General features: G+C 43.9%; 1 protein-coding gene across 1 annotated transcript in view; it reads left to right on the top strand.

Annotated features, from left to right (window-relative positions):
* Nucleotides 1–24112, top strand: part of LOC126251736 (arylsulfatase B-like) — a 219140-nt gene that overhangs the window by 6566 nt on the left and 188462 nt on the right. The gene's annotated exons all lie outside the window — the stretch shown is intronic.

Raw genomic sequence — 24112 nt, 5'->3', positions numbered from 1 at the left:
CATTTCATCTTCATCTACATCCTCTTCCATTTCCATAATCCAAGTACATCGCCCTTGTATAGACCCTCTATATAATCCTTCCACCTTTCTGCTTCCCCTCTTTGCTTAGAACTGGGTTTCCATCTAAGCTCTTGATATTCATACAAGTGGCTCTTTTTCCTGTAGGCTGTATCCATCTTACGCCTAGTGAGATAAGCCTCTACGTCCTTACATTTGTCCTCTAGCCATCCCTGCTTAGCCATTTTGCACTTCCTGTCGATCTCATTTTTGAGACGTTTGTATTCCTTTTTGCTTGCTTCATTTACTGCATTTTTATATTTTCTCCTTTCATCAATTACATTCAATATTTCTTCTCTTACCAAAGGATTTCTACCAGCCCTCGTCTTTTTACCTATTTGATCCTCCGCTGCCTTCACTACTTCATCACTCAGAGCTACCCATTCGTCTTCTACTGTATTTCTTTCCCCCATTCTTGTCAATTGTTTCCTTATGCTGTCCTTGAAACACTGTACAACCTCTGGTTTAGTCAGTTTATCCAGGAACCATCTCCTTCAATTCCCACCTTTTTGCATTTCCTTCAGTTTTAATCTGCAGTTCATAACCAATAGATTGTGGTCAGAGTCCACATCTGCCCCTGGAAATGTCTTACAATTTAAAACCTGGTTCCTAAATCTCTGTCTTACCATTAAATAATCTATCTGATACCTTTTAGTATCTCCAGGGTTCTTCCATGTATACAACCTTCTTTCATGATTCTTAAACCAAGTGTTAGCTATGATTACGTTGTGCTCTGTGCAAAATTCTACCAGGCGGCTTCCTCTTTCATTTCTTAGCCCCAATCCATATTCACCTACTATGTTTCCTTCTCTCCCTTTTCCTACTGTCGAATTCCACTCACCCATGACTATTAAATTTTCGTCTCCCTTCACTACCTGAATAATTTCTTTTATCTCGTCATACATTTCTTCAAATCCTTTGTCATCTGCAGAGCTAGTTGGCATATAAACTTGTACTACTGTAATAGGCATGGGCTTCGTGTCCATCTTGGCCACTATAATACGTTCACTATGCTGTTTGTAGTAGCTTACCCGCACTCCTATTTTTTTTTCATTATTAAACCTACTCCTGCATTACCCCTATTTGATTTTGTATTTATAATCCTGTATTCACCTGACCAGAAGTCTTGTTCCTCCTGCCACCGAACTTCACTAATTCCCACTATATCCAACTTTAACCTATCCAATTCCCTTTATAAATTTTCTAACCTACCTGCCCGATTAAGGGATCTGATATTCCACGCTCCGATCCGTAGAATGCCAGTTTTCTTTCTCCTGATAACGACGTCCTCTTGAGTAGTCCCCGCCCGGAGATACGAATGGGGGACTATCTTACCTCCGGAATATTTTACCCAAGAGTACGCCATCATCATTTAACCATACAGTAAAGCGGCACGCCCTCGGAAAAAATTACGGCTGTAGTTTCCCCTTGCTTTCAGCCGTTCGCAGTACCACAACAGCAAGGCCGTTTTGGTTAACGTTACAAGGCCCGATCAGTGAATCATCCAGACTGTTGCCCCTGCAACTACTGAAAAGGCTGCTGCCCCTCTTCAGGAACCACACATTTGTCTGGTCTCTCAACAGATACCCCTCCGTTGTGGTTGCAACTACTGTACGGCTATCTGTATCATTTAGGCACGCAAGCCTCCCCACCAACGGCGAGGTCTAATGAGAATAATAGCTAGATCTCAATCAAGATCACCTTGCAGACATTTATTTAAGGAACTCAGGATATTCACAGTACCTTCGCAATTTATATATTCACTTGTGAAATTTGTCATCAATAACCCATCCCAATTCAAAAATAACAGCGAAGTGCATAGCTACAATATTAGAAGAAAGAATGATATTCACTATTCTGGATTAAATCTCACTTTGGCACAGAAAGGGGTGAAATATGCTGCCTCAAAAATCTTTGGTCATTTGCCAAATAGTATTAATAGTCTGACAGATATCCAACAACACTTAAAGGCAAATAAAAGAATTTCTGAATGACAACTCCTACTACTCAATAGTTGAATTCTTAGATATGAAGTAGTGACTGGAAAAAAAAATTAATTAAGTATTTTGTGTAAAGAAAACTTATCTTGAAGTGACATGTTCCACAACATTATGAAATGTGGTATTCATGATCTATGGAACAAGAATTAATGTATGTATGTGTGTATGTGTGTGTAGTATTTCTGAAGAATAGAAACTTGCTAACACTGAATATAGATTTAAGTGTTAGGAAGTCTTTTCTGGGGGTATCTGTGTGGAGTGTAGCGATGTATGGAAGTGAAATCAAATGGTTCAAATGGCTCTGAGCACTATGGGACTCAACTGCTGTGGTCATAAGTCCCCTAGAACTTAGAACTACTTAAACCTAACTAACCTAAGGACATCACACACATCCATGCCCGAGGCAGGATTCGAACCTGCGACCGTAGCAGTCGCACGGTTCCGGACTGCGCGCCTAGTACCTCGAGACCACCGCGGCCGGCGTATGGAAGTGAAACATGAACAATAAACATTATAGACAAGAAGAGAATAGAAGCTTTTGAAGTGCGGTGCTATAAAAGAATGCTGAAGTTTAGGTGGGTAAATCCTTTCAATATTAATTATTCACTGATCAGAACTGATCACTATTAATTATTCACTGACCAGAAAGAGGGGGGGGGGCCACAAATCTGTGGCACAACTTGATTACAATAAGGGATAGGTTGACAGGACACATTCTGAGACATCATCAAGGGATCACTAATCTAGTGTTGAAGGAAGTGTGGGGGTTAAATTATAGAGGAAGACCAAGAGAAGAATACAGTAAGCAGATTCAGAAGGATGTAGGCTGCAGCAGTTATTTAGAGATGAAAAGGTTTGCATAGGCTATAGTAGCACTGACAGCTGCATCAAATCAGTTTTTGGACTGAAGACCATAACAACAAAAGTGCTGCATGAAGGTAACTGATCATGCTGGAAGATGGAGCCAGCGTAAAGGTTTACTATTTTGCAAGTTACCAGCTATTTAATTTTACAGACGGTACTTTTATTTTGTGCGGTACTTACCATATCTTTCGTACACCTTCCTTCTTTGACCACTTTTACATCCGAGACAGCAAGATTTTTTCGCCTCTTCTAAATACTGATTCCAAGTTTTGTCCCCCATCTGCTGCGCTCATTAATTCCTAGTTTTATTTTTGACTCCTTGCGTATTGAAGGAATCAGCTAGCGTGACCTCAGAGTAGCACTTACACCCTATATCCACAATTATCTGCTGGATTTGTTACAATCTCTGTCTTCCCCTGCAGCTTTTACGTTCTGCATTTCCAACAACCATGGAAGTCATATCGAGCCACTTTTTTCAGGAATGTCTCTCTCCTCGCCGTTTATGAGGGAAATGAGTCTACCTATTTTCAGCGCGTTGCTATAGCTCCACATGTCCAACGCCTCCATTCTCTTCAGTTCCGTTTTTCCCACAGTCCATGTTTCACTACCATACAATGCCGTGCTCCAAGCATACATTATCAGAAATGCCTTCCCCAGATTAAGGCCTAATGTTTAATGCGAGCAGACTTATCTTGCTCAGGAATGCCCTAGTGCTGCTCGACTTTTTGTGTCGTCAAGTCTTCGTACGTCCTGCGTCATTTCGCTTCCAAGATAGTTGTCTCCAATTTTGATGTGAAGTTTATAACTAATACAAATTCATCTCACTGCTTTCGTCTTTCTTCTGTGTATTCTCAACCCATTTTTCTGTTATCGTTATACTGTCCATTTTATTCAAGAAGTCCAGTAATTCCTCTTCAGTCTCACCGTGGATAGCAATGTCATCTAGAGCTAATCCCTATTATCCTCAGAATTGTACCATTTCACATGGTCGAACGCTTTTTACAGGTCGACCAGTGCTATAAATATCTCTCAATTCTTCATAAGTCTTGATTATATTATCAAACGCAACTCCAGATCTGCCTATCTGGGTCCTCAGTGCGAGTTGATGACAAGCTTCAAACACTTTACCTTTTGCCCGCTTTAATTTTTACGGAAATCCTCTATTTTTCCGTATCGTACCACAAACTCGACTTTTCCTTTCAAATAACTTCTCTCCAAGTTCTACACTGTTATAAAAATTATCCATGTAGAGGAGATGGCACTTCCCATAAGAAGATGTCAATAGTTCCACCAATGTTTTTGCTAAAGGTTATCCAGCGCTAGAATATATCTTGAACGAGGAAATGTATCCCGTACTCGAATCACACAGCATGCGAATGAGTATGCCATATTTCGTAATTTTCGACGCAGTGTAAACTTTAAAATTTAACTGTCCACGCCACGGTATCATTCTTTCATCAATTGAGATGTTTTGACTTAGATTAAACGTTTCTTTAAACTTTTTGGAAAAATAATCAATTACAAATGGCATTTTGAAAAGCCGGTGGGCATTATCCGGTTTATTGTTGTCGGAGAAATGTAAAAATGATAATATTTGCCTGAATTGGTTGCGGGACATCGTTTTACGAAATATCGGTGTGTCTATCAACGGATTCGTTGACCAGTAACCAGCGATCCTTGCTTTTTTGCAGTTCTCATAAGGATAGCAAGCTGAAACCATTTTGTTTGTTCGGGTCCCGTAACGTCGACAAATTTGGCATTTTTTTCTGTTTTCCTTCTAGTGCAATTTTGACAGTAATAATTGTTGGTTTCGTTGCTAATATATTGAAATAGATCGTTCCCGATATGGAATTCTACGATACCCTCGACGCTGTGTGTATCTTTGGAAAGTATGTGTGGACCCGGAGATCCTTCAAATTTATTATTGGTCCTCAGTAAATCATAGTCTGTCTTCTTCGTCTAATTCATCCGAATCAGTTGGCAACCGTAGCGTTCACCGAATTCTTCTTGGACTTATTTCACTGTCTTCCGACGATTCTGCTCCACTTTTGATATCCAATGTCTTCTTCCCAATCGTCCAAGTCGTCCGGAACGTCAAACATGACATCCGCGCATTCATCGTAAAAAGTCGTATCGTCTCTTTCGTGTGCCACGACGAAAGTGGACAAGTACTTATAAAAACAAAAAACTTGTTGACCTGTGTAAGTTATTGTTACCTAAACAAAACACCAACAGAATGACAAAGATACCAAAGTGCTGACACCGGCCACTGCGCGATGCTATGCTGAGGAGACCACTGTGGTGTCGCCGGCCAGTGAGAGATACTATGTACACGACATCACTGTGGTGTCGCCGGCCAGTGAGCGATACTATGTACACGACATCACTGTGGTGTCGCCGGCCAGTGAGCGGTACTATGTACACGACATCACTGTGATGTCACCGGACGACAGAGTGTTGACAGAACTATTCCTCTGTCGTTAGCAAACCATATCATATGTATTCGGTGTTCACGGCAAAAGAACTCTCAAATACAGGTAGTAGTTTATTTCACCCTAGACACACAATTTAAATTTCAGTTGTGCCTTTGAGCAACCAAACCTTAACCCCCGCCTGGCTTTGATCTGTCGTGTGCTGTTTAGTACAGACAGCTTCGCATAAGACAGAGGGTGGCCTATCTAGTCCTGTGGACGATACCACACTGTTTAAGAACTGAAAACACATTTTTCCATTGCAAATTAACAAAAGACTACGTAAGACATACGACACGTTGAACGTTGACAGTCAGTATAAAAGTTTCGTGGATGATAGGTGGTTGTGCTCCAGGTCACGCGCCCATATTTCTCTAAATTTATGCTGTTACACTACACGACATATCCCATCGATATGAGAGAAGCTGCAAAGGTTCTGCGAAATATGAAGAGAGAGATGTATCTGGTGCTCTCCCTCTACTCGATCTCATAACCACCGCGCACAGGATATGGAAAAAATTCTGTGTGATTCAGCTTGTTGTACGAGGAGGCGTGGTGACTACCACTTTAGAGCTGTTACAACGGTCGGGATAATGCAACAAGCTGTGAATCCTGAGAATGGATTCGAATCGAGTAGTGAGAGACCTCGATCGATGCCGAAGAGATGTGCGAAGCAAATTTTAGAATTCAGATTGTGCTCTATTGCTATAGATTTCTGTCCAAGTGCGAGAATACATGACACAGACGCGGCGGTCGAATACACCAGAGCGTCATTTGTTAATTATTGAGACACGTCTACGACAGCTGTGAAAGTTTGAGACATCGTCCGTATAGGACGCGTCGTGCTGTTACGCGAGGAATGCAGTGTGTTCTTCTCAACACAGCCAACTTTGTTAGTGTCTACAAAGTGGAGTTGATCAGGGCAGGTCCCAGCGTTTAGTTCGTGGTTTGCTGTACACAGACGTGCTCCGTGTCAGTCGCCTGGCATAGACACGGCCCTCGTAAACCAGTATATTGTAAAAGCAACGACCGCCAGCACTACGTTACCGGACGCGACAAGGAATGTATGAGAGATGCGGTGAGGTGTTTTCTGCTTACAAAAGTAAGGAAAATGTAAAGTTTAATGTGCCGTCAATGACAGGTTCATCACACACATAATTCAAATTATAACGGGGCAAGGGATGAAATCGTCACCGAACCTTTCAAAGGAAGAACCCCAGTATTCACTTAAACCCACCGTCAGCCCAAATATGAATGGTCGGATGAAGATTTAATCATCCCTACTTCTGCCTACAGGAAAATTAAAGAGACCTTTGGAGAGAAGAGAACCACTTGTATGAATATCAAGAGCTCAGATGGCAACCCAGTTCTAAGCAAAGAAGGGAAGGCAGAAAGGTGGAAGGAGTATATAGAGGGTTTATACAAGGGCGATGTACTTGAGGACAGTATTATGGAAATGGAAGAGGATGTAGATGAAGATGAAATGGGAGATAAGATACTGCGTCAAGAGTCTGACAGAGCACTGAAAGACCTGAGTCAAAACAAGGCCCCGGGAGTAGACAACATTCAATTAGAACTACTGATGGCCTTGGGAGAGCCAGTCATGACAAAACTCTACCATCTGGTGAGCAAGATGTATGAGACAGGCGAAATACCCACAGACTTCAAGAAGAATATAATAATTCCAATCCCAAAGAAAGCAGGTGTTGACAGATGTGAAAATTACCGAACTATCAGTTTAATAAGTCACAGCTGCAAAATACTAACGCGAATTCTTTACAGACGAATGGAAAAACTGGTAGAAGCGGACCTCGGGGAAGATCAGTTTGGATTCCGTAGAAATGTTGGAACACGTGAGGCAATACTAACCTTACGACTTATCTTAGAAGGAAGGTTAAGAAAAGGCAAACCTACGTTTCTAGCATTTGTAGACTTAGAGAAAGCTTTTGACAACGTTAACTGGAATACTCTCTTTCAAGTTCTGAAGGTGGCAGGGGTAAATTACAGGGAGCGAAAGGCTATTTACAATTTGTACAGAAACCAGATGGCAGTTATAAGAGTCGAGGGGCATGAAAGGGAAGCAGTGGTTGGGAAAGGAGTGAGACAGGGTTGTAGCCTCTCCCCGATGTTATTCAATCTGTATATTGAGCAAGCAGTAAAGGAAACAAAAGAAAAATTCAGAGTAGGTATTAAAATTCATGGAGAAGAAGTAAAAACTTTGAGGTTCGCCGATGACATTGTAATTCTGTCAGAGACAGCAAAGGACTTGGAGGAGCAGTTGAACGGAATGGACAGTGTCTTGAAAGGAGGATATAAGATGAACATCAACAAAAGCAAAACGAGGATAATGGAATGTAGTCAAATTAAATCGGGTGATGCTGAGGGGATTAGATTAGGAAATGAGACACTTAAAGTAGTAAAGGAGTTTTGCTATTTGGGGAGTAAAATAACTGATGATGGTCGAAGTAGAGAGGATATAAAATGTAGACTGGCAATGGCAAGGAAATCGTTTCTGAAGAAGAGGAATTTGTTAACATCAAGTATAGATTTAAGTGTCAGGAAGTCGTTTCTGAAAGTATTTGTATGGAGTGTAGCCATGTATGGAAGTGAAACATGGACGATAACCAGTTTGGACAAGAAGAGAATAGAAGCTTTCGAAATGTGGTGCTACAGAAGAATGCTGAAGATTAGGTGGGTAGATCACGTAACTAATGAGGAGGTATTGAATAGGATTGGGGAGAAGTTTGTGGCACAACTTGACCAGAAGAAGGGATCGGTTGGTAGGACATGTTTTGAGGCATCAAGGGATCACAAATTTAGCATTGGAGGGCAGCGTGGTGGGTAAAAATCGTAGAGGGAGACCAAGAGATGAATACACTAAGCAGATTCAGAAGGATGTAGGTTGCAGTAGGTACTGGGAGATGAAGAAGCTTGCACAGGATAGAGTAGCATGGAGAGCTGCATCAAACCAGTCTCAGGACTGAAGACCACAACAACAACAACAACTTCTGGACACGAGGTAGAGTGGAAGCAAAAAGCGGAAAGTATATATCATTTACATTACTGTATCCATTGTGGTGGCGCAGTGGCTAGCACACTGGACTCGTGCTCGTAAGGACGATGGTTCATACCCGCGTCCGGTCATCGTGATTGTTTTCCATGATTTCCCTAAATCGCTTCAGGCAAATGCCAGGATGGTTCCATTGAAAGAGTACGGCCGACTTCCTTCCCCGTCCCTCCCTAATCCGACTGGACTGATGGCCTCGCTGTTTGGCCTCTCCCCAGGATCAACCAATGCCAGTTATGAGAAGGATAGCACAACACCTTGTACCCTAGCGGAGAAATCTCCGACCCGCCCAGGAATCGAATCTGGGCCACTTCCGTTACATCTACATCTACATCTACATGGATACTCTTAAAATCACGTTTAAGTGCCTGGCAGCGGGTTCATTGAACCACCTTCACAATTCTCTATTATTCCAATCTCGTATAGCGCGCGGAAAGAATGAACACCTATATCTTTCCGTACGAGCTCTGACTTCACTTATTTTATCGCGTGGTGATCGTTCCTACCTATGTACGTCGGTGTAAAAAAAATGTTTTCGCATTCGGAGGAGAAAGTTGGTGACTGGAATATCGTGGGAAGATTCCGTCGCAACGAAAAACGCCTTTCTTTAAATGATTCCCAGCCCAAATCCTGTATCATTTCTGTGACACTCTCTCCCATATTTCGCGGTACTACAAAACGTGCTGCCTTTCTCTGAACTTTTTCGATGTACTCCGTCAGTCCTCTCTGGTAAGGATCCCACACCGCGCAGCACTATTCTAAAACAGGACGGACAATCTAGTGCAGGCAGTCTCCTTAGTAGGTCTGTTACATTTTCTAAGTGTCCTGCCAATAAAACGCAGTCTTTGGTTACCCTTTCCCACAACATTTTCTGTGTGCTCCTTCCAATTTAAGTTGTTCGTAATTGTAATACCTAGCTATTTAGTTGAGTTTATGGCTTTTAGATTGGACTGATTTATGGTGCAACCGAAGTTTAAGGAGTTCGGTTTAGCACTCATGTGGATGACCTCACACTTTTCGTTATTTAGGGTCAACTTCCACTTTTCGCACCACTTAGATATCTTTTCTAAATAGTTTTGCAGTTTGTTTTGATCTTCTAGTGACTTTATTACTGGATAAACGACAGCGTCATCTGCAAACAACCGAAGACGGCTGATCAGATTGTCTCCAAAATCGATTATACATAAGGAACAGCAAACTGCCTATAACACTACCTTGGGGCACGCGAGAAATAACTTCTGTTTTACTCGACGACTTTCCGTTAATTACTACGAACCTCTCTGACAGGAAATCGCAAATCCAATCACATAACTGAAACCATATTCCGTAAGCACGCTATTTTACTACGAGCCGCTTGTGTGTACAGTGTCAAAACCCTTTCGGAAATCCAGAAATACGGACTCGATCTGACATCCCTCGTCAATAACACCAACACCTCATGCGAATAAAGAGCTAGTTGTGTTTCACATGATGTTTTTTAAACCCATGTTCACAGTGTGTCAATAGACCGTTTTCTTCGAGGCACTTCATAATGTTCGAACACAATATATGTTCCAGAATCCTGTTGCATATCGACGTTAACGATATGGGCCTGTAATTTAGTGGATTACTCCTACTACCTCTGTTGAATATTGGTGTGACCTGTGCAACTTTCCAATCTTTGGGTACGGATCTTTCGTCGAGTGAATGATTGTATATGATTGTTAAGTATGGAGCTAATGTATCAGCATACTCCTAAAGGAACCTAATTGGTATACAGTCTGGACCAGAAGAACTGCTTTTATTAAGTGATTTAAGTTGCTTCACTAATCCGAGGATATTTACTTCTACGTTACTCATGTCGGCAGCTGTTCTCGATTCGAATTCTGGAATATTTACTTCGTCTACTTTTGTAAAGGCATTTTGGATGGCCGTGTTTAGTAACTCTCCTTTGGCAGCACTGTCATCGATAGTATTTCCATTGGTATCGTGCAGAGAAAGTATTGATAGTTTCTTGCCGCTAACATACTTCAAATACGACCAGAGTCTCTTCGCGTTTTCTGCCAGGTTTCGAAACAAAGTTTCGTTGTGGAAACTGTTATACGCATCTCGCATTGAAGTTCCCGCTAAATTTCGAGCTTCTGTAAATGATCGCCAATCTTGGGAATTTTGCGTCTGTTTAAGGTTGGCATGTTTGTTTCGTTGTTTCTGCAACAGTGTTGCAACCCGTTTTGTGTGCCAAGAAGGATCAGCTCCTTCGTTTGTCAATTTATTTGGTATAAACCTCTTGGGGTTGGGCAGCCACCTCTCATTACATATGTCGGACGTCGTAGGGGGGGGGGGGGGGGGGGCTGGTAAAACTTGACAGACGCCGAACTGCGGCGGAACTACACTCCTGAAAATTGAAATAAGAATACCGTGAATTCATTGTCCCAGGAAGGGGAAACTTTATTGACACATTCCTGGGGTCAGATACATTACATGATCACACTGACAGAACCACAGGCACATAGGCACAGGCAACAGAGCATGCACAATGTCGGCACTAGTACAGTGTATATCCACCTTTCGCAGCAATGCAGGCTGCTATTCTCCCATGGAGACGATCGTAGAGATGCTGGATGTAGTCCTGTGGAACGGCTTGCCATGCCATTTCCACCTGGCGCCTCAGTTGGACCAGCGTTCGTGCTGGACGTGCAGACCGCGTGAGACGACGCTTCATCCAGTCCCAAACATGCTCAATGGGGGACAGATCCGGAGATCTTGCTGGCCAGGGTAGTTGACTTACGCCTTCTAGAGCACGCTGGGTGGCACAGGATACATGCGGACGTGCATTGTCCTGTTGGAACAGCAAGTTCCCTTGCCGGTCTAGGAATGGTAGAACGATGGGTTCGATGACGGTTTGGATGTACCGTGCACTATTCAGTCTCCCCTCGACGATCACCAGTGGTGTACGGCCAGTGTAGGAGATCGCTCCCCACACCATGATGCCGGGTGTTGGCCCTGTGTGCCTCGGTCGTATGCAGTCCTGATTGTGGCGCTCACCTGCACGGCGCCAAACACGCATACGACCATCATTGGCACCAAGGCAGAAGCGGCTCTCATCGCTGAAGACGACACGTCTCCATTCGTCCCTCCATTCACGCCTGTCGCGACACCACTGGAGGCGGGCTGCACGATGTTGGGGCGTGAGCGGAAGACGGCCTAACGGTGTGCGGGACCGTAGCCCAGCTTCATGGAGACGGTTGCGAATGGTCCTCGCCGATACTCCAGGAGCAACAGTGTCCCTAATTTGCTGGGAAGTGGCGGTGCGGTCCCCTACGGCACTGCGTAGGATCCTACGGTCTTGGCGTGCATCCGTGCGTCGCTGCGGTCCGGTCCCAGGTCGACGGGCACGTGCACCTTCCGCCGACCACTGGCGACAACATCGATGTACTGTGGAGACCTCACGCCCCACGTGTTGAGCAATTCGGCGGTACGTCCACCCGGCCTCCCGCATGCCCACTATACACCCTCGCTCAAAGTCCGTCAACTGCACATACGGTTCACGTCCACGCTGTCGCGGCATGCTACCAGTGTTAAAGACTGCGATGGAGCTCCGTATGCCACGGCAAACTGGCTGACACTGACGGCGGCGGTGCACAAATGCTGCGCAGCTAGCGCCATTCGACGGCCAACACCGCGGTTCCTGGTGTGTCCGCTGTGCCGTGCGTGTGATCATTGCTTGTACAGCCCTCTCGCAGTGTCCGGAGCAAGTATGGTGGGTCTGACACACCGGTGTCAATGTGTTCTTTTTTCCATTTCCAGGAGTGTAGTATCAGACTTTAATGCTGCGCAGAGTAGAAGTATATCTGAGCACACAGTGCACTGAACACACTCATCGATTTTATCCGCAACTGACGACCTACCCATGAGCCAACTTGAACACCACGACGTCGACACGCACGACTGGAACAGGCACTGGATCATCGGCATTGGACGTTGGCGCAGTGGCAGAGTGTTCCATTGTCTGATGAATCCCGGTAACTTCTCCATCATGCCGATGGGAGGACGCGAATTCCTCGTCTTTTAGGGGAACAGCTTCTTGACACGTTTACTGCAGGACCGAGAGAAGCTGGCGGCGGTCCAACATGCGCTGTAGAACTCTGATGTGGACATCCATGGTTCAAATGGGGCTCGTGCAAGACACCATGACGTCGTATGAGTAAAGCATTCTGGTTTAGTCGACGTGTACTCCTTCGTGACGACCATGGTTCCCGATCGCAGCGAGGTTTTTCAGCCATGTCACAAGGCCAGTAGTGGTTTGAGGAACACAGCGACGAGTTCCAGTTGATATGCTGGCCCCCATCTCACCTAATCTGATCCCGATCGACCACATCTGCGGGGTAATTAAACGTGTCGTCTGAGTTCCTCGACCCTCCCCGGAATTTACAGGAGTTAGGTGAATTGTGTGGGCAAATGTGGCGCCAACGCCCTACAACGACCTACCGAAGCCTCATTGCTTCCATGCCACGACGCTTCGCCATTGTTATCCGTTGACATACCGGCTGTTAGGTAGGTGGTCATAATGTTCTGGCTGGTCAGCGTATGATGGACGAAGCAAGGAGGACACAAAAAATCTTTCCGTGTGATCTCTGATTTCGCTTGCTTTCTCACGATGATCACTGCTCCACAAGCAGGTTGGCGTTGATAAAATGTTTTGGTATTCAGACAACAAGTTCTTTATAGGGATCGTATCCGTGGCTACCTATCCCCTATTTTGAGATAATACTAAAAGGAGACGCCCTTCTTTGCATTTTCTCGACATTCTCAGTTAAGGATCCTTTACTGCACAGCAGTACTCTAGCAGACAATGGACAAGCATAGCGCAGGCAGTCTCCGTAGCTCGTTTGGCGCATCTTATAAGTTATGTACGAAAAAAAAAGCAGTGTTTCGTTTGCCTTCCCCGCAACACTCTCTATGTGATCTTTCCAATGTACGTTCTTCGTAACATTAATTGTTAGGTATTTAGTTGAATTCATCGATTTCTGTTATTTATGATGTAACTAAAATGTAACGGATTTAGTTTTGCATTCATGTTGATGACCTCATCCTTTTTATTATTTAGAGTGACTTTCCACTTGAAACGTCCCCTTTGAAAAATTATACATGGCTGTGCTTAAACTGACACACAATATTTTTCGCGCAACGCAATCTGACTTTCAGTAATCCCTACAAAGGAATGGCCCTGACTAACATTAACCTATACGTTTCACAAATCACTTACCTCACAAAAATCTTCGTTACTCGAACTACTGCAAAACAGCGAGCGCCACTACTGCCAGCTAAATAAAAGATTCAAACTACGGAAGGCACTAACTACTGATAGGCATAGTTAGCAAATGAAAGATTTTAATAGAGAACAAAAACGTATTTACCTTAATAGTCATAATATATATAGCAGTTCATGACATCCATTCTTACAAATCTACTGTTTCTGATGGACACACCTCCAGATTATCCATTCTCAAAACTCCGCCATCTCACTTCCCCACATCCACCACTGCTGGCGGCTCACCTCCAACTGCGCAACGCTACGCTCTGTTAACATCCAGCTGCCCAACACTACAATGGCAGACAACAATGCAAACTAGCCACAGACTGCACACAGCACAGCCAGTGATTTTCATACAGAGCGCTACGTGGCGTTACCAATAAGAAAACCTAAACAGCCTACTTACACACTTTTTGCACCATAGAGATATCCTGTCTAAGTGATTCTGTAATTGAGTCTTCCGAAGTCTGTACTAGACGGTAAATGATATCATCATCTGAAACAGTATAACAGGGCTCCTCACATCGTCTCTTAAATCTTTTGTACAGATTAGTAGCAGCAGAAGGCCAATAAGACTCCATTGGAGAACGCCATATATCAATTCTAATTTCGTCGACGTCTTTCCGTCGATTACTGCTAACTGTGAACTTCTTGACAGTAAAGCACGAATACAGTCGCACAACTGCGCAGGGATGCAATTTGATTGGATGTCTGTTGTGAGGAAAGTTGGCAAAAGACTTCTGGAAACGTACAAGTATGGAATCAATTTGAGATCCCCTATCGATGATACATGTTTTAAGGCGTCGGGGAATAACTTACATTGTACTATAGAAAGTGTAGGCTAAGAACTGTAGGGTAAGAAAGAATAACGTCGGTACAATACCCGCATTGAGAAAGACATCAACATTATTGTTTTAAGGATAAAAAAATACACGTACACTAGTTTTCGATGTTTTTACCTGAGATATACTGTCCTAAAATTGAAGAGAAAAGAGCTCCCATCCACTGATTTTCAGGCTTTCAGGCTGCTGCGCTTGCTTTTTGAGGGAAATGTCGGAACTGAATGTACTCCTCGAAATATTGTGAACTGTGACTCAGTCCATCCATCTGCCACCTCACCTGATATTTGAAAAATCCCTGACTGAATACTGCGTGAGAACTACGTAGCTCGTTCAGTCTGTAGGGGTATGGAATAAATAAAAACATAGAAAAAAACCGACTATTGCATTAGTACTGATTTTTTAGAAATTAATTATGTGTATGTATACTTCACCTAAAGATTTTGATGAGAGAGTTTGCGAGTATCAAACTATGTGACACAAATGAATCTGTCTTTTCATTGGATTAACTTAGAAGGTTAAGGTTTGTATGCCACCAAGCGAGTTTAGACGTTAGTATTTGACATAAATTTCACCTTGATGCCTCTACCCATTCCTGAGAAAATGGAGTCATAACAGACGAACAGACAACAAAGTGATCCCATGAGGATTCCATATTTACCATTTGAGAAACGGAACCTTGAGACGAACGATACATCATAGATTTTTATTTCTGTTTTCTTTATTTATTTATTTGGCGTTTTAGTCAGTAATTGTACCTAAGTGACTGAAAATGGCCCGCAGTGGAAACTGACATGTAGTACGAACAAAACACCAGAAGGTGACTGCTGAAGACGATATGGACTGACTCCAAAAACACTTCACCAGCTGTGGAGTGCTGTGTCCTCTTTAGGACACGAGACACAGCCTTGCATAGCAACGCGCCCAGATGCTTCCAGATCTGCAGGAAATGAGTTACGGCTAGTCTCCAGAGAGGGCGTCTCAAGACAAGCACTATTTGATGCAGCCGGCTGACGTCACATATATACTTCCCACGTGGACATCCAACCGCCTGACGCAGATAATAGAAGATGTGGTATAAAGACAGCGAGAGCAATACATCAAGGCAGCATCAGGACTTGTCGCAGCAAAGGAGAGGCACACCGAGCAAAATGGTTCAAATGGCTCTGAACACTATGGGATAAATCTGAGGTCATCAGTCCCCTAGAACATACAACTACTTACACCTAACTAACGTAAGGACATCACACACACCCATGCCCGAAGCAGGATTCGAACCTGTCACCGTAGCGGTCGCGCGGTTCCATACTGAAGCGCCTAGAACCGCTCGGCCACAACGGCCGGCCACACCGAGCGTTCTGGAAGTGATTGGAGTCATCGTTCACTGGGCAGACCTGTTCAAGTGAAGAACGAACCATTGCCACGCACCATCTTCACACTGATGCTAAGTACTTGTGAATCGTATATCAATAACTTAATAAATAGTTGTAAATAGTTGCTGGCGTGTGACGTCATCATTTTTAAGTAGCTGTTGCCTGACGCTACTTGGCTCTCTGACGAACCCGTAATGTTCCTGCGTGCAACCAAGCCACCTAATATGAGAAACTATTTACAGTGGCAGGGAGTTCTTTCCTTACCACGCTATTATGACTGACGTCAATTTGGTGCAAACAGCATGGAGGCCCCTCGAGGAAACTATCGCAGTAATACGTATTTGAAAGGCGCTATCTTTGCCACACGCTTATTAGAATGCTCACAGTGAGATTGTCTGGACGCATCGCTGGTGGATGGTATCAGAACCGGCAGTTACATCTAAAATGGAGGCCGAAGGGAGAGCTTTTACAGTAAATGACCAACTGATCGCCCCAAGATTCTTCCAGAAGCGATATGCTCGAGAACGGCGTTCCTAAGATGATTTACATTTCAAATGCTGATCGCTGCCCTATTTTGCGGCTCTTGACATGCGATTCTCCTACCACCTTGCTCAGTAGGACCAAGTAATTCTGCAGTTGTACGAACCTCAGTTTGCATTTCCAGGTGAATTGGGTGTCTGGGACGGGGAAAAGTAGAACTCATTTTCTAAACCCTGTTGAACAGCTAAAATGGAAACTGTGTGCCGGACAGATACGCGAACTAGGGACCTTTGCCTTTCGCGGGAAAGTGCTCTCGGTCTGGCACACAGTTTTAATCTTCCAGGAAGTTTCATATCAGCGCACACTCCGCTGCAGAGTGAAAATCTCATTCTGCAAACATCCCCCACGCTGTGGCTAAGCCATATGTCCGCAATATCCTTTCTTTCAGGAGTGCTAGTTCTGCAAGGTTCGCAGGAGAGCTTTTGTAAAGTTTGGAAGGCAGGAGCCAAGGTAATGGTGGAAGTAAAGCTGTGAGGACCGGGCGTGAGTCGTGCTTGGGTAGCTCAGTTGGTAGAGCACTTGCCCGCGGCCGGCCGCTGGTGGCCGAGCGGTTCTGGCGCTACAGTCTGGAACCGCGCGACCGCTACGGTCGCAGGTCCGAATCCTGCCTCGGGCATGGATGTGTGTATTGTCCTTAGGTTAGTTAGGTTTAAGTATTTCTAAGTTCTAGGGGACTTATGACCTCAGCAGTTGAGTCCCATAGTGCTCAGAGCCACTTGCCCGCGAAAGGCAAAGGTACTGAGTTCGAGTCTCGGTGCGGCACACAGTTTTAATCTGCCAGGAAGTTTCATATCAGCGCACACTCCGCTGCAGAGTGAAAATCTCATTCAGCCAAAATGGAGCTTAACAACAAGCTGTTTCCACAACGCTTGACACGCGTCCCACAACCGACTGTACTATATGGAATAGATTCTCAGATAGGCTCTAAGACTTCTTATGTAACAGTACGCAGTACGTTGTCCTCGACGGTGAGTGTCCACCAGAGAGGAGTGCCCCATGGAAATAGCTCGTGTTTTCTACATACGAGAGCGTGCTGGGAAACAATGCCTACCGATTTACTATACGAAAACTCTTAAATTTTTTTTAAATGAGACGAATCTTACTAACATTCTACATCTCTGCTTTTCACCCATGCATTTTAGCAGCCCTCTTCCGCTTGAGGGCTCCGAACTGTAGCCATGGTGGTACGTAATGTAACTATGTCGGTGCGTGATAAAGAACTTGCTTTAATCGAGTATCGAATCTGAAGATTTCGCCCACACATGGATCACCCTCTCCTTCGACTTGATAGTGCCAGACCACAGACGAGCGCTGCGACTGACTGCTGAACGATTCCACTGCCGTCAGCGTACAAGAACATTCAAGATAAGGTAACAGAAGCTGGGACTCGTAAGGGGGCAAACAGGGACTCGTTCTGACCCCGCTCCTTTTTCGAGTGTGGCATATAAGGAAATCAGTAGTCGTAGTCCATGGTACACTCAGCTATACACGGTATCTTAACTTGCGCAGTATGTACATAAACTATGGAAACTGAACAGAACTGTTGCCACGGTTATAGAGAAACGAGGACAGTGTTTTACTGCTGCTCTGTCCGCAGTGCGTCAGACCACCAAAATACGTGCTGCCAGACTTTGTAAACAGGGTGCGCGGTCGGGCCACGAGGGCTGGAAACGCAGCCAAATCGGATGAGGCGGTCAACCGCCGGCGGTCGGCGGCCGGCGCCGCCATGATTGATCCAGCCGACACCGCACAGTGGGGCAGCACTCAGCAGCCCGTGAGCGGGCCGGCCGCGGGTAAGCGCATTACTATAGCCTACTCTACTGCACTCTACTCCATTCCACTGTGCTGGCTCTGCACCGGCGGTGGCGCGCGGTCGGTCCACACAGGTCCCCAGCCACACGCTGCGCCCGCTAACGCCAATTACGTTCTCGCTTTGACGGAAAACAAGTAGTTTAAGCTGTGCACGGTGAGAGAAAAGTATTTCCTTGGTCGTAATTTATTTCTGAGTGCCTATGATAGGTATAACACTGTGGTGTGTTGCAAATGGTGGCCTAACTCATAAAGCTTTTCAGGGATGTGTTCTGTTTGCTACCCTTAGAATAGGTCAGTGGAAAGGAGGCCAAAACAGAAAAAGTCCAAATACTAAATGTCTCTTTTCGAACCTGTTTCACAAAGGGAGACCGCACTCTAGAGCCTCTATTAAATCGTCACACAAACGCCAAAATGGCTAATATCCAAACAGGTGACCATGTGATACAAAAGAAATTGAATAAAAGGAAGATCACTGAATCTGGCGGGATAGCAATACGATTCCCTTTAGAGTATGCGAAAGAAAAATAGCTCCTGTTCTGGCAGCAGTGTGCCGTATGTCTTTGGAGGAGTGAAGCGTTACTGATTAACGGGAAAGAATACAGATCATTGCCGTCTTCGAGAAGGATCGTCAAAGAGACGCACAAAACTATAGCCCTATATCCGTGATGTCAGTCACTTGCAGAAATCTGGAAGTCTTTTTATGATCGCGCATTTCTGGAGCCCAAAAATCTCCTCTGTATGAACCAACACGGGTTCCGAAAACAACGATCTTGTGAAACCGAGCTCGCTCTGTTCGCCCACGAGATCCAGAAAGCAGTAGGTACGGGTTACTAGGTAGATGCCGCGCTCTTTGACTTCTGCGTGGTAATTGATACTGTTCCGCTTTGCCGCCAGATGAACAAAAGACGAGCGTGTGGAATATCAGACCACCTCTGTGACTGGACTGAGGAGTTCCTAGCAACCAGACCACAGCATGTAATTCTGAATGGAGAGACATTTCGGACGTAAAAGTAACTGTGGCCGTGTCACACGCGAGTGTTATAGGTCCATTACTTTTCACCATAAATATGTAACTGACTTAGCAGACAATGTCGGATTTTCGATAAGGCTTCTTACGGATGATTCTATTGTGTACAGAGAAGTCCAGACGGTAGAAGACTGTAGCAAAATGCAGGGAAACATGCAGAGAATCGTCACTTGGTGAACGGAATGGTGACTGACCCTCAACGCAAACTAAGGTATTATGAATACGTAGTCGGAAAGACTCTTATCGTTTGATATTAATATTACACAATAATTACTGCAAGCAGTTACTTCCATAAAGTACCCAGAAATGTGCATACGAACTATTTGAAAAGGAACGACCACATACAATGAATCTTGATTAAGGCAGATGCCAGACTGAAATTCAATGAAAGAATCATCTGGATACATACAATAAAAGATGTGGCTTGCAAAACACTCGTTAGACCAACGTTAGGATACTGCTCGTCAATATGGGATCCTTACCAGATAGGACTGATAAAAGAAATTGAGAATATACAAAGAACAGTGACGCGTTTCTTGACGGGTTCTTTTAATCAGCACGGAAGTGTCACAGAGATGATCAACATTCTCAAGTGGCAGACGTTGAAAAACAGGAATTCTGCATTGCGATATGGTTTATTCTTGAAGTTTCGAGAACTTCTTCATACGCATATCTAGGGAAAAGGACATCAAGATAAAACTAGCGAGATTCGAGCCCACACGCAGGCTTACCGCCAATCGTTCATCTCGCGCAATGTTCTGTAGTCTATATCAAAGGCTACCTGAAGTAGTGGTTCAAATTTCAAAGACGCCTACTGATTAATGAATTTTGATTCCAAATAGACAAGATGTCTCATGTGAAGAATCAGCACACATGTTGCATTAAAAAACAATTTTTAACGCAACTAGTGAACTATTTCTTCATATCGGCATTCATCAAAAACAGCCGTTTCATGAATCTACTCGTTCCAACAGTAGAAACGTAAGCTAACATGCCACCAAAACGTAACATTTCAATGTAGGTGCCTCTTTTAACATCGTAACCAAGATCTAAAACAATCTAATTCTAGTAGGCCTGCATTAGTAAGAAAAACAATCAAGTACATAACAGTGCTCCAAATAGAAGTAAACAGAGTGTTTTCAGTCAAAACAGTTCATCACTATGTAAAACACTTGTAGTTCTTCTAATAACTAATTACTAAAGAAGAGTACACAGTAAGATATACAAATTATAGCTCTCATATTGTTATACGTAATCTAGTCAAGGTTTGACATAAGTCAACAACAACCAATGAAACGCCTAATCACCCACTTAGTTAGACGACTAAAGTCTAACATTTATATCATCACTATACTATAAGCACTCTCTCATTTCTCCTATCCTTATAAACGTGTTCTTGTATAAAATTACTATTTTAAATATACTCACTTACGAGAACGATCTATGATATTATTTATCCGTATTAACGAAGAAACTAATTCAAATCGGCGGGTCAGTTACTGTTCATACTACGGACATTAATGAGAGTGGGGGGGGGGGGTAAAACTATTCTGAATCTTCATCGAAGTGACAACATGGGGACCTCCGTAGTACATACAAACGAGTACAGAAACATGAACTATTTGCCTGGTAATCAACACTAAAAGGAAAAATCTTCACACCAAGGGAATCAATCCAAATATACGAGATTCAACACAATCTAGAGCCAAATCCCCATATATAAGACGGATAACCATAAAAATCCTTCTTAATGATTGGTAGGCCTATAATGGTTACCAGACATCCGATAACCGTTAACAGAAGGACATGTCTCACAATAATGCATCATGCGATCGAAGGAATATCGTCAGTCATATTGCAACACTACATTTGTACTATTTGTGAGTCGAACAGTAGAAAGGGGAAATGAGGATGGCACATAAAGCACCCCCAGCACACAGAGCGCGGTGTCTTGTAGATGTAGATGTCAGCGAAAGTAATTGTCTTTGTTAACATCTCTTCCGTCACCGCCTCCACGGCATCTTGCATTCGTATGCCGTAAGAGTCTGTACGTCAGGAACTGTGAACTCAACACCTGTTTCTTACCGTACGGTGTTGGACCGCGCCTGCCGATCCATCTGTCTGGAAAGATTTCACCTAAGATCTGGTGAAAAAGCTGCGGCTGTACGGGTCGGTATCCTACTATTCTTTAAGCAATATGTCTCCAGCAACCTGAATAGCCTTCAGATTGTCTGCCCCTTCACTCTGCTATGGTAGATACTGGTTTAGCTGACAAAAGAAGCGTTGACGAAAATTCTACTAAATACCTACCACACAAAGGCCACATAAATTCAGTCCATGGGCAGTAGCTGAAAGTTAGTTAAACCATCGAGCCTTCGGGATTCTTGCATAATTAGTTTGAAAACATTTCCTTTTAAGTTGGTTTATCGTCTTTAAAACACGGACAATGGTTATCAAGCCAGTATTTAATATCCCGACATCATCATGCAATGTTTCAGACTGTCTCTGGTTCACGCCCGAAAGCAGCCACAAGATGTTCAGTCCGATCTGATATTTTGAACATGCTAAACGGCCACTGACCCACGACACCTTGCGAGTCGTTTTATAGGCTTCTTCTTAAAGAAGCGCTCCCCATGATGTCTCGTAATCTACACGAAACGCTCCACGCAGAGTTTATCTACGATAAGAAATTTTTACACACAAATATCTACTAAAATAAACCACTCCCCGACCTCAAACTTTCACAAAATACACAATATTGTAGCCGCTTTTCGACAACGTTACAAGAACCGATGAATCGCACGAATTTCTCCATTTTTGTACAAATTGGATCAGCGTGATCGGTTACCAGATTACCAGAAGACGGCTCCCAAGCGACTCTGTATCGACTCATAGAACTGGGGCGCGAACCCTACTCAAACGCACTGGAAATCCTGAATTCGTGTTGGGTATTATGTTAAGCAGACAATCAAATCATCTCGAGTACTTCTATACCCGCGGTATTTCCATGTCAGCCAGTCACATTACCACAAGTAATTTACCCTAATTCGTAATTCCGAAATTAGATAGAATTTAACCAAAATAGTATACGATTCCTTTGCACAAAAGCAATTACAAATAAATTTTATACTCAACTCCCTTTCTTGTTGCCTTTGACGAAATCAGTCTCACTTGGACATACGTAACAAATTCCCCTACTGCATAACAACTTCCACATGCATATATAGCCGGCCACTGTGGCCGAGAGGATCTAGGCGCTACAGTCCGGAACCGCGCTGCTGCTGCGGTCGCTGGTTCGAGTCCTGCCTCGGGCATGGCTGTGTTATGTCATTATGTTAGTTAGGTTAAAGTAGATCTTAGTCTAGGGGACTGATGACCTCAAAAGTTAACTCCAATAGCGCTTAGAGCCATTTGAACCACAGAAACGGGTATTCATTGGACAAATATATTATACTAGAACTGACATGTGATAACATTTTCACGCAATTTGGGTACATAGATCCTGAGAAATCAGTACCCAGAACAAACACCGCTGGCCGTAATAACGGCCTTCATACATCTGGGCACTGAGTCAAACAGAGCTTGGATGGTGTGAACAGGTACAGTTGCCCATGCTTTGTTATTATACTACAAATAACATGCGATTACATTTTCACGCAGTTTGGGTGAAGAGATCCTGCGAAATCAGTGCCCAGAGCAACCACCTCGCACCGTAATAACGGTTTTTATACGCCTGGCCATTGAGGCAAACAGAACTTGGATGGCGTATAAAGGTACAACTTCCCATGCTGCTTCAAAACGATACCACAGTTCATCAAGAGTAGTGACTGGCGTATTGTGACGAGCTAGTTTCTCGGCAACGATTGACCAGACGTTTTCAGTTGGTGAGAGATCTGGAGAATGTGCTGGCCAGGGCAGCAGTCGAACATTTCCTGTATCGAGAAAGGCCCGTAGAGGACCTGCAACATGCGGTCGTGCATTATCCTGCTGAAACGTAGGGTTTCGCAGGGTTCGAATGCAGCGTAGATCCATGGGTCGTAACACATCTGAAATGTAACGTCCACTGTTCAAAGTGACGTCAATGCGAACAAGAGGTGACCGAGACGTGTGACCAATGCCACCCCATACCATTACGCCGGGTGATACGGCAGTATGGCGACGACGAATACACGATTCCAATGTGCGTTCATCGCGATGTCGCCAAACACGGGTACGACCACCATGATTCTGTAAACAGAACCTGGATTCATTCGAATAAATGACGATTTGCCATTCGTGCACTCAGGTTCGTCGTTGAGTACACCAACGCAGACGCTCCTGTCTGTGATGCAGCGTCAAGGGTAACGGCAGCCATGGTCTCCGAGCTGATAGTCCATGCTTTCAATACATTTGAAGATATAAATATTTACCTGAAATACATAACAACCGTGCTAGCATTGTGAAATTTGAGTTAAGGAGCATAGTTTATTCATCTATAGTATCAACTGAAAGTAAAACCAAGAGTATAGGTTCAGATAATCTAATTTTCTGGAATTTTTTTTTTTTTACTTTCATTACCAGAAATTTGAGACGCATTTAAAAACTCTTCGGAAATCATTATTTCTTCCTGTTTTGGTTGTGTGGCTGTTTTGGAGAGACTGAAGGATGAATGAAGGACACATGTAAACTGAGAATATTATAGTGTATTAGAACTATGTAAATACACTACTGGCCATTAAAATTGCTACACCACAAAGATTACGTGCTACAGACGCGTAATTTAACCAACA

The sequence above is a fragment of the Schistocerca nitens genome, chromosome 4 (assembly GCF_023898315.1).
Source record: "Schistocerca nitens isolate TAMUIC-IGC-003100 chromosome 4, iqSchNite1.1, whole genome shotgun sequence".
Classification (NCBI taxonomy): domain Eukaryota; kingdom Metazoa; phylum Arthropoda; class Insecta; order Orthoptera; family Acrididae; genus Schistocerca; species Schistocerca nitens.
Note: the sequence above shows the minus strand (reverse complement) of the source record. Positions and strands in the feature narration are given on the sequence as shown.